This window comes from Quercus robur, chromosome 4 (genome assembly GCF_932294415.1).
Source record: "Quercus robur chromosome 4, dhQueRobu3.1, whole genome shotgun sequence".
Classification (NCBI taxonomy): domain Eukaryota; kingdom Viridiplantae; phylum Streptophyta; class Magnoliopsida; order Fagales; family Fagaceae; genus Quercus; species Quercus robur.
Window position 1 is genome coordinate 16,443,941 of NC_065537.1, and position 12,685 is coordinate 16,456,625.

At 34.2% G+C, this 12,685-nt stretch overlaps 2 pseudogenes; one reads left to right on the top strand and one right to left on the bottom strand.

Annotated features, from left to right (window-relative positions):
* Positions 1-1,856: 1,856 nt before the first annotated feature.
* Positions 1,857-3,885, top strand: LOC126720702 (putative pentatricopeptide repeat-containing protein At1g12700, mitochondrial; annotated as a pseudogene).
* A 4,007-nt stretch (positions 3,886-7,892) lies between these two features.
* LOC126721459 (wall-associated receptor kinase-like 10) lies at positions 7,893-11,627 on the bottom strand (annotated as a pseudogene).
* Positions 11,628-12,685: the final 1,058 nt, after the last annotated feature.

Genomic DNA, 12,685 nt, shown 5'->3' on the forward strand with positions numbered 1-12,685 from the left:
AAGATGCCTTTTCCAGTCGAATTAGGATTGCATCCTTTTTTAGTTGTTGGTTCTCTCCCATTAACACAGCAAACTGCACAACGGTAAAACTGCTGAATAATATTTGCTGTTGAGAGTTATCACTAGTAACATATTTATCAAAAAAAAAGTTGTCACTAATAACATGACCAATTTTATTTTTACTATGAAATTTTCTCTACCTCGTTAGTTCTTGTTTATGTAATGACTAATTTGGACCCATTACAATGCTCACATAAGTACTGCGGAGAGAGAGAGCTCACTTGTTGTAGGTGAATTCAAATTGTTGCCTTGGCATTTACCCTTCCATCTACTAGGTGGAGAGCTGAGCCCTTCATCATTGATGCTATCAGATTCTGGCCCAAATACTGCAACACAACAGATGTGAAAAAACTTCAAATCAGAGCATTTGCTTGGTTATTTCTGCGACACATTTCGATTGTTTTTAGAACACAAACAGTACTAAAACTCCATTCTTTGCCACTTGTTTGACCGGAGAAATTCTCATAGTAGACCATATCACTTTTGCAAGAAATTATAAGATTTTTATGGTAGACCATGTCACTTTTGCTTATTGATCCATCATTTCATTAAAATACACATCTATTCAAAAATTTGCTGACTCAATTTATGATAAAAATAAAAGTAAAAGGTAAAAACATTTAAATGCTATCTGTTAATTTTTTATTTATTTTTTTATTTTTTTACATAAAGATATTATTATAATAAAATCTTATAGCCTTGAAATAACTACCGGATCTTCTCAACATCTCCTAAAAAATATTAGATGTGATATCTAGCTTTGGCGCCATCTACGAACATAACATCATTTTGATTTTTAGCGTTTGACTAGATATGAGGTTGTTAAATAAGGCACAGTGTATGATTAAGTAAGAACTAAGAATAAAAAACTGTGTGCTGTTATGATAGAATGAAACACAAACAACTTTTTCACCTTAACATTTGCAGTTAAAGAAGGAATTTTTTTTTTAGCGCTTAAACAAGAAAATTTTCCCTCTTAATTTTTTACCATTTACACAACTCTATTAGTTTTTTGGTTATCTTTTGCCTTTGTTTTTATCATAAATTGAGTTAACAAATTTTTAAATAAATAGAAGTCTTTTAATAGAACAGTAGACCATTAGGCAAGAGTGATGTGACCGTCCTAGAGAACCATATTTCTAGTATCTGATCAACATTTTTATACTATAGTATTTTACCTTTATTTACTTGCTTGGATTAGGGAGTCAACTCAATAAATTCTCTACTTTACTGAAACGCCATCTCTAGAGAGCTTCTCACCAGCTGTGCTGGGTTCTAGTTGAGGTAGTCATTAATCTCATGAGCTATTCTTTTCTGCAGACACCAAGGTACTATAACCTAATATATACCCTATACAAATCACATGCATGAACTAATTGAAATATCCTTGTCCGTCCTTAGCAAAGATAGAAAAAACCATAGGACTGCAGTATCATTCTTAATGAACTAAACATGCAACCCACATCTCTTTTTTTTTTTTAAAAAATTGTGGTGAGAATTTATAAAGAATAAAATATTTTAGCCACGCGAGTTCTTCAACACCACATTTACTTAAAAGCGAAGTTTAAGCAACCATTTGATTCTAACCAAAAGACTTTTATTTCAAACGGATTCTAACCCAAATTCTAGACTTTATAAAGCCAAATTTGTTACTTTTAAATGGCATTTTTTCCAACACGACGCAACATCTTTAATGGCAGGGAAAGGCATATGGATTTTTATATAGTATTAGATTAGATATATACAGATTATGTTACTTCTAAGATGTAACTGATCGGTGGCTTAGTGGTGCGGTAAGTGTGTTTTGGTCAATTTATCTCAAGTTTGAGCCTACGCTTGATTATTTTGCTACTTACATTTTTAAAAAGCATGATATAAATACCACATTTCAGCCGCCCCCATCCCCAATTCTTTTGTGCTCTCTCACCATCAATTCTCAAACTCTATCGTTTCGTTCTGATTTCCACTGCCGAATTGTTTGCTGGATCTTCAGGAAAATGGGTACGCTGCTGCGTACTTCTCACTCTTCTTTTTGTTCTTATTGTTATTCTACTCTTGCTGCTGCTGCTGCTGCTACTATTAGTATTGCTAGTGCTAAAAAAAACCCGAATCACAATCACAATCAAAACCAATTCTTGAAATCTATTAAAGATCAGTGCAAATCTAGAAGCTTTAGGAATGTTGATCATGCCTTAGACCTGTTTGATAAAATGCTTCACATGCGTCGTTTGCCTTCCATCGTCAATTTTAATCACATGTTGGGTGCCATTGCAAGATTGAAGCATTACCCAGTAGTCATTTCTCTAATTAACGAATCGAATCATTTGGTATCTCTCCTAATGTTTATACTCTTAATCTTTTGGTTAACTGCTTCTGCCATTTGAACCGAGTAGATTTTGGGTTTTCTGTTTTGGCAACAATTTTGAAACTTGGTCATCACCCAGACTCTATTACTCTAAACACCCTTGTCAAGGGGCTCTGTCTTCAAGGTAACATTGCTGGAGTAGTGAGGGTGGTAGAAGAAATGGAGAAGAATGGGTATAAGCCTAATGTAATTACTTGTGAAACAATACTGAATGCTCTGTGTAAGATTGGACAGACTAGTATGGCTATTGGTTTGCTTAGGAAGATGGAAGAAGGGAATTTTGAGCTTAATCTGACAGTGTATAACACAATCATTGATAGTTTATGTAAGTATAAATTAGTAACTGAGGCTTTGAACCTTTTATCTGAAATGAGGAGTAAAGGCTTTCAGCCGGACGTTACCACTTACAATTCCTTAATTCAAGGCTTATGCAATTTCTGTTGGTGGAGAGAGGCTATTACTTTGTTGAATGAGATGACACAGAGGAAGATCATGCCAAGTGTGAGAACCTTCAGCATATTGGTGGACACATATTGCAAAGAGGGGATGTTGATAGAGGTGAAAAAAGATTTTGATATGATGATTCAAAGAGATATTAAGCCTGACGTAGTCTCTTATAATACTTTGATTGATAGATACTGTTTGCAAAATAAATTGAAGGATGCCATCGAAGCATTGAACATGATGGTTGAGAGGGGTTGTTCACCTAATGTTGTTAGCTATAACACATTGATTAATGGATTTTGTAAAGAGAAAAGAATTGATGAGGCAATGAATCTCTTTCATGAAATGTCCAACAAGGGAGTAACTCCCAATGTTGTGACTTACAACACTCTTATAGGTGGGTTTTTTCTAGTGCAGAGACACAAGGTTGCTCTAGAGCTATTCCATAAGATGCAGTCTTGTGGCCAACCTCCAGATCCCCAAACTTATGCCGTCTTGTTAGACAGCCTATATAAGAATGGACAAGTTGTTGAGGCAATAAAAGTGTTTCTTGAGTTGGAAGACAAAACGTTGGGCAACAATATTGTGATTTACAACATTTTGATTGACGGTTTGTGTAATGTCAGGAATCTTAAAGTTGTAGGAGAACTCTTTTATAGTCTACCTACGAAAGGATTGCAACCCAATGTTCGAACTTACACCATAATGCTCAAAGGGCTTTGCAAAGAGGGACTACTAGAAGAAGCAAGTGAGATGTTTGAGAAAATGGATGGGTGTGGTTGTTCACCTAACGATCGCACATATAACACAATAATCCAAGGGTTACTGCAACATAATGAGACATCAAAGGCTATGGAACTTATTAAGATAATGGTTGACAAGGGTTTTTCAGCAAATGCAACCACTGCATCCATGTTGTTTGACTTGATATTTGCAAATCCAGCAGATAAAGCACTTCAAGAATTACTTATTAAGACTTCGCCAGTCAATCTATAAGGTGTATGTATATTTGTTGGAAGTGGTTATTTACTTTTATGAAGTGATGTTTCTTTTCATATTATTGATGTTTTTTTCCTTTCAATTTTTTTTGTCTTTTTATTTTTATTTTATTTTATTATTATTATTTTTTAAAATCTGTAATTAAATAGGTTTTATTTGAAGTGAAGATATGGTTGATCCTCACAAGGAGTTATTGGATGGGAGGAGAACTTCACTCTTTATGGAGTTGTGATAGATACAGAATAGGTCTTGGGAACCATATCACACATGAACAATGTGACCAGCTCTCCTAAAATTAGAAGTGCTATGTCAACAATATTTTCATAACAAATCACAAGTGGTAAGTTATTATTGGTTTTAATTTAAATTTACCACTTAAATTACTTATTTGCTCACTAGTAACAATCAATAACAACTTGCTATCCAAGATTTGTTGTGAAAGTGTTATGGACATAGCTTTTCTCCTCCTAAAATAGCTATAAAAGTTGTACCATGAAAGAAATAAACTTCAATTTGATTCTATTCCAATCATTTATATATTCTATTGTTTTATAAACTTCAATTTGAGTTGTCCAACAAGGGAGTGGCTCTCAATTTTGTCACTTACTGTAATCTTATAGGTAGATAATGACATTCTAGAATTGCTCCAGAAGCTTGTGTAAAGGATTTTTAGTTTCTCAACATCAAGGACAAGTTTCATATTCACATGTCAATCTTTAAGCAATGTGTATTCATTTCAGGTAAATTTTGTAGTTTCTAAAGATAATTTTTCTATTTCATTTATGTATGCATGGTTGTTTGTACCTTTAATTGTTCTATCTCTTGTTGCGATTTCATTGTGCACTCATGTTGTTGCTTGGAACTTGGAACCTATTTTCCTGGATAGTTGTTTCAAAATTTTTTCTGATTTAAAGTTAATGCTCAAATTATTGCTCTAAAATCTGGCATTTGTTGTCGTTATATGTCCCTTGGCCAGTGGAATTAATGATAATAAATGTTAAGTTTTGGAGTTGCATGTATGCAAACTGAGTTCCAGCCCCTTTTTCCCCTCTTATAAGCCTTGTGGTGCTATTGTGCAGTGGACTGGAGTCAATTTTGTTAGTCTAGCTTGGTTGGTTTATCAACTCAAGGATTTAGCTGATAATTTTGTATGTGCTTCCCCTTGAATTTTCTAAGAGAGAAGCAACTTAGGTTGTAGTGTAATACAAAATTAACTTCACGGTATAATCATTTTGACATTTACGATTTAAAGTAAATGAATTGAGTTGGAAACTCCCAACTTGCAATCATATAGCTGAAGAATAGTTCATTTGTTAGTGATTGATTACATTTCATGGACACAAAGAGCTGATTCTTTTGGAGTTTTTGTAATTTCATTTTGTTGTATGTAGATTGTGAATTCTTGTGCTAACCCATAATAATACAAAGATAAACTACCCCTCTAAACATTACCGCCTCTTAGTCATTAAAAAAAATGCAAGGATAACTAATTGTAGCCAAAAAGTTCCATATTAACAAGAGAACCAAAAAATGTGCTCAAAAGTCAAAAACAAGATCCATCATCAGAGCTATACAAATGCCACAATAAAATGAGCCCTTTAAGCAATGAATTAAAATAGCTCAGTAGCTGAAGCTCATAATACTTTACTGGTTGAAACTTCCCACATCCAGTATTTGAGGTAGATTGAACCAAGCAAGAAAGTGAAGATGCAAATAATTCCTTAGCCTACACATAAATTTTGAAGAAATGGATGACACTAGGAAGAGAGAGAGAGAGAGAAACTTTGAGAAAAATCATATGGTTGAATTGATAAGCCAAACTCACACCTTTGTGTACCCTATCAACAAACGTTTTGCGTAATCATTAGCCATATGTAGGTTTTTTGTACCAGTAACTCCATCCTGATGTTGAGCAATTGCTAAAGCATTTGCGAGTGATTCTGTATTGGGCTCAGAACTATTCCTTCCTTTGAAAAACTCTAGTTGCCCTACGGCCAATTATTCATTAGAGATAAATAAATCTCAAACTCTAAAACTGTCATTTGACTATTCCAATTAAATCCATCATACAAACTAAAACAGTCACATAAATGATACCAAATAATAGCCACTCATTATTCTGACATAGTGCTTCAAGGTTGGTCTACTGGTAAAGAATCTTGTCCAGTATGCATTTGCACTATCTGAATAACTGGCATGGTGCATGCTTCAAACTTTAAGAAAAGGTTGAAGTGGGAAGCAACAAGAAAACGTTTTATATAACATCCAAACGTTAAACTTACAAGAAAAAAGTCATCAATCTTGGTTGGCCAAGATTCATCTGTAGCATACTTTGCATTAGTATATATGGATGGGATAGAGCATAGAGCATTGACACACCCATCTTGGAAAGCCAATTAGAACAGAAAAAAAAAAAAAAAAAAAAATCATAAAAGAAGGATGTGAAACGATGAGGCAGAATTTATTGACACAAGAAAAATTCAACATTAAAGAGAGAGAGAGAGAGAGAGAGAGAGAGAGAGAGAGAGAAGAAGAAGAAGAAGAAGAAGAAGAAGAAGAAGGAAGACATTAACAAGGATTGAATCTGCCATTGATTTGAGACTCATTTTTTCTATTCACTAATTTTTTTTTTTGGGTCATTGACGTGAGATTTCCGATCTGGGTAAAACTTAGGTACAGTTTCTTAGGTGTTATTTGTCTGTTAGGCTAATTTCCCAAATATATTAGTAATGTGGCCAATTTTGAAACATTTTTGTTATGTGAGAAATTAGGCTAACAGGCAAAAAAAGCCATGTTGTTGTACCTTATGGTTGTATTGTTACATTGGTCAATGCAGTTATGTGGTTTATTTCAGTTGGGGAACCTAAGTAATTGTATCTAAGTTTTGTCATTTTGATTATACAGTATAGTATATACTTTTATCAACATCCTTAAAATTCACCAATGTAGCTTCACCTCTGCTCATAATGCAAACCCGTTAAGGTCAGGTTAGAACTTAGACGTGCGTTAGCTCTTTTTTCTTGGCTATATAATTTGGGAGGTATAGCGTTATGGTTCCAATAATTTTGAGCCACAAACTATGTTTAACATAAAAGGGGTGTTATCTATCTGCAATGGGCAATTGCATATAGGTAGATTTTTCTTTTTGGAGGTAAGAGCATATTGAATGTATGTGTGCACGTATAGGTCTCTCTAGATTGATGTGGCTCAGTCATTACAGGGCTACAAGAATATATTTGTATTTGATGTGGCACGTATATTTGTATTTGACGTCCACTGTTTTGAAAAACCTAACTCTTCACATTCCATTCTTGTCCCAGTATAAATACCCCTTATACCCACAAAAGAAAGAGAGCTTCCAGAGAGAATTTTGAGAGAGAAATCCTAGAGTAAAATAAGATTGATTCATCTACAATCTTTACATAAGAGTCTCTTCAAATTCCTCAACTCTCCTCCTCTCCATTGTAAAACCCTTGAGAGGCCTTTTACCAAAACCTTTTCTCACCATATCCATTACTGTGAGAGGGCTGTTTGGTGTTCTGGGAAGCAGTTAGGAAGGAACCAATCTACATTGGTTGATGCTATGGTCAAGTAGCGGAATCCGGGAAGTTAGAAAAGAAATAGGTTCGGCTCAACCTCGTTGGAGCAAGAAGCTTGGAGGGCTTAGGTATACTAGATAGATTAGGCTTGGAGGGTCTATTGCTGTTCATGTATCCCAACTACATTTTCTAATGGATTACTTACCACTTGGAGGGCGGCGGAGAGGTTTTACGCCGAGGGCTTCGGTTTCCTCTTTGATAACACATCGTGTGTTGTCCTTGTATTTGCATCTTCCTTCCCTTTTATCTTTGCCTTTTATTATCTGTTGTGGGTTGTGATTTTAATTGGTTTAGATTGTTTACCAATTCTGTTTATAGCTTTTATTCATTTTCCGCACACTAGTTGTTTGACACAAAGCTTGAATTGGTTATTTTGTAATTGGGGGTCTAAACATTCAAGAGTGTTTTATACACTATTTGAACTTTCAAACATTAGGAGCTTTTCGTAATGTTCGAATTGCCTCTAACTGCGTTGCAACTTCTTTCATTGTTGATCGTTTCTTTCCACTCAAGTTCAAGCACATTTTTGCAAGATTTGCAACAGTTATAATCTTTTCTTTCTTAGCATCCTTCATAACTCGAGCATCAATAATATTAAACAAATTGTTCTCCTCTATTGAATGAATGAAATATGTGGCTAAACTTTTGTTTCCTTGTGTCCTTGTAGAAGAGATTGCTTTTTCTCCTGTTAAGAGTTCAGTAAGGACAACATAAAACTATAAACATCACTCTTTTCAGTAAACTGACTTGACTGGAAATATTCAGGGTCCAAATAACCAAAAGTGCTTTGTACTACTGTGGTTAGGTGAGTTTGATCAATAGTAATGGATCTTGAAGTCCCGAAGTTTGCTATTTTGGCTATGTACTTATCATGTAGGAGTATCTTTGTAGTCTTAATGTCTTGGTGGTAAATGGGTGAGGAGGCTGTTGAGTGTAAGTAGAAAAAAGCTCCTGCAACTTCATTGGCAATTTGTAAGCGCATATCCCATGTTGGTGGAAACTCCTCATTTTGGCCATCGAGATAATGAGATAGAGTTCCATTAGGAACGAATTCATAAACTAGCAGAGGAACTTCTGTTTCTAGACAACAACCAAGTAGTTTAATCACATTCCTATGGTTAATTTGTGAAAGAATGACAACTTCATTGATGAATTCTTCAAGTTTTGCTTCATCAATTACCTTGGATTTTTTCACTGCAATGATCCTTCCATCTACCAACATGCCTTTGTAAACGGTGCCTTGTCCTCCTTGGCCAAGTATTTTATTCACATTAAAATGGTCAGTGACCTTTTCCAGTTCCTTTGAATTAAACAATTTGGTTTTCTCAACATTAACTTCACTTGAAGATAATTTTTGTTGTAGCAATAAACCACCATTTGATTTGAAGAAATTCTCCTTGTGTTTAATGTTGTTCCTTTTCTTTCCCACTTTGTAGGACCACCATCCACCAATTAGCAAAAATAGTAACCCAAGGCTTGTGCTAATACCTACATAGCGCAATCAAATAGGAAAGGATTACTCGTTGTAGTAAAGGTTATAATATGTACAAGTAAAATAGAGACACATCTTCTTTGAATGCTCAAAAAACTTGGCAAACTATACAAGAGAAGGAAATACTAAGAATTGTTAATGGGGGAATATATATATATATATATATATATATATATATAAAAGAAACATGTTTTGCCTCTTAATAGTTCCTTACTTCCTTTTGGAATAAGAGAAAGGAATGGAAATCAATCTAATAGAATTGATCTATCAAGAATATTGCATCTGTTCCCTTGTTTGAAATGGTTATAAGGGATGATCATTCTATCCCATTCCTCTCAAAATAATAATAATCTTTATTATAATAAAATTGACACGAAATATTGATTTTATCCCTATTTAAATAAAAAATCAAATGGAACGTAGCATCCAGGGATGCAAAAAAGTGTCTATTTTACATTCTCTAAACGTACTTTATCTATTTTACCATTCAATTTTACAATTCATCTAACATCTTGGTTTTTATTTTTACATACAACTCATTAAAATAATATAAACTATACCAACAAATAATATAAAAATTTTGGTTTTTCTCTCTTCTCATGTATTTCTTTTACCTCTCTACCTTTTTGTCTCTCTTTTCTTATTAATTTTTTATTTTTATTTTACATCCTTGTGGATTGTTGGTTCTCATATATGAGAACCAACTATTCGCAGTTGGTAAAAATAAATAGAGACCCAACCCCCCCGATGTGGGTGGGTTTTGACTTTTTAGTTGCTAAAGTAGCAACTGGGGGGTTTTACACCTCAATACTCCTGCTCTAATAAAATTAATTGGATATTTCATTTATAGACTCCTAAGCATACTATAAAAAATTACATCATATTCCACTCCATTGTGTTCTCTCTATTACTCTTCATTTGATTCTTTTATAATCTCCCAAACATGGTTTAAATGATTCTACGACCTTTTTTGTTTTGTTTTTTAATTTGTTTTTAATAACTGATAATACGAGCGGTTTACCTAAAAATTAAATTAGTACAAAGCATACAAGTTTTTATTGAATAAAATTAAAAACTAGCAAAGGAATGGGACATGTGGCTTGATGTTACACAAACAATAAGGTAGTTTATTTATTTATTTTTTTTCGAGAAACTGTGTAGGTGACAAGAAAGATAAGTTCAAATCGCTAAACGAATTTTAAAATAAAAAACAGCAGGAAAAGTTCCACAACTTTGGTAGAAAATCTGAAGAAATTAAAGTATCTGTTAAACAAAAAACAAAAAAGACGTACCTATTGTGATCGCTTTAGTCGGAGGAGGACGAGGCTCGATGACTGGTAAACAATAGTATGACTTTAAGTTTACGCAGAGGGATCTCGAAGAGTTATTCCAGCCAGTTGAAGAGTTATTCCAGGCACCCAAACACATTTTAGAATCTATGCATTCGTTAATATCTGACATATAATGAAAAACACAGCTTTAGAACAATTTGAGCAACAAAACTGAAAGCCACATTGACAATCATCCAAAAACAATCATTTTAAATATCTAAGTGATATGATTGATTTACCAAAAAAAAAAAAGTTGGTAAATTTGGAAGTTCATTACTATTAGAACTTACATTCCTTGGCTGATCTAGACAATCCTTTGAAAGTTTCAACTCCTTTTTCTTTTTCTTTTTTTAAATAATAATTTGATAATTAGAGTGATTTGAAAATTTCAACCTTTACTACGTTATGAAATATCAATATAAAAATTCCTATATTGATTTGATGATACTTAAAATTAATAGGCTCGGAGAAGTAGTTTACCTGTACATCCTTGAGGAAGACATGGATTTCCTTCGAAGCCGGATTTGCAAAAACATGTAAAGGTAGAAGATTTATTTGAACATGTATAGGATGATGAGTTATAACTTGATGATTGGTTACTTCCCGTAACAAGAGGGAACAATGTTGTATTTATCCCCCAATCTAATGTCACAGGAACTTGGGACATATTTTGGATTTCAAAGGGGTTTATCAAATTGACTTCGAACCACATCTACTCTGCTAAGAATGCATACTTGCAATCTATAGTACTTTGAGATTCCCTGTTTATTGACTCTATAGTTGCGTTAAACAGTTGGAGATTTGAAGGGATCGAGGTTTGGCAGCAGTTGGTGCCATTGCAACTAATGCCATTATTATTTTTGAGTAGTGTGGTGTTTGTGACACAAACAGACCTGCAGCCACCAAAAATTGTACTATTTGGGGATGTCAATGACGCGAAATTGTCACAACCCACAGCAAGAAATTTGTTTGCGAATTGCGAGAACCCAAAAGGGCTTGGTGCTAAATCCACACTTGCTTCTGTCTTAGTACCATTTGCACACATCGAAAAAATTGGATAGTTGACACGAACTGTGCCATTCTGTAACGAAATATTTAGCACCTCCAGTTTGAAGCTCTTCAAGAAAGGTTTGGGAGATGAGGCCACAGCACTTAGATTATTGCAATCTATCGCAAACCAATCGTTGATGTAGCAACCAGCTCCTATTCCAAAAGGGTGGAATATCAACGTCCCCACACTGTGCTTGACATGAGTCCTTTGCTATACTTGCTCCTTTTACTACTGTATTAATTGATCCCAATAACAAAAGTATCTGAAACACAGTTCGCACCACCATCTCTCTCTCTCTATATGATAATAATGATGAATGTGTTGTGAAACATCAATGCCAAGCCAATACTTTTTTATACTAAGAAGTACAAATAATGAAATCTGACAAATTCAAATATATATTTCTTTGTAGGTTGCCTAGAAGAAGGACAAAGTCAAATATATATTTCTTAATAGCTATTCAGCCGAAAATCTGACAAAGTCCTCTGGCTAGACCTCGCAAATTAATGCGTGCTTCTTTTTTTTTTTTTTTTTTTTCATAAGCATGCTTTATTTCTAATATTTTAGAGTCCATGGATAAAAAAGTAAAATGATAGAAAATAGAGAAATAATGAAAAAGTGGGAGGATAGAAATGTTTTAGGCCCTATTTGGATTAGGGGTGTTTTGAGTCATATGACTGAGTTTTCATAACTGAGTTTGAGAATTACATGGGACCCACACAATTTTGAGTGTTTGGCTTGATTTCCTCTCCATGTTTTCATCACTCAAACTCAGTTTGGATTGAGTGAGAGTGATGAAAAATGGAAACAAGAAAATGTATTCTGTTTATGAGTTACATAACTCAATGGCACTAAGGTAAATTTTCAGACTCTGTGGGACCCATTTCTTCTGTGTTGTCAAGTCAGTTTAGAGTTGCTGTTTGATATTACCGTTGCTCCCTCAAAAACCATTTCTCACTTCCCTAAAAATATTTCAGCCAAAATTTTCCCCCATTTCGCTTCCCTCTCTTCGTTTTCTCTCACATTTCATTACTCCATCAAATCTCGGCCTCCAGCGATCTAAACCGAAGCACGAAGTGGGTTTGAAGTCATTTCTCTTCACCTGGGTCTGAACTGAAGTGGGTTTGAAGTCATTTCTCTGTCCGTTGCAAAAACCATTTCAAGGCATTTCTGTGATCTTCTCCTAGGTGCAGTGTATATCTCTATCTCCCTCTCCATTGTCAATGACCATTTTATGATTTGGGCATTGTGGTATAATTTATATTTTATTGATTTTTGCCCACGAGTATTGGTGAGTGTGTTGAAGTGGGTTTTTCTCCATGGACTCATCTTCGATCTTTCTTT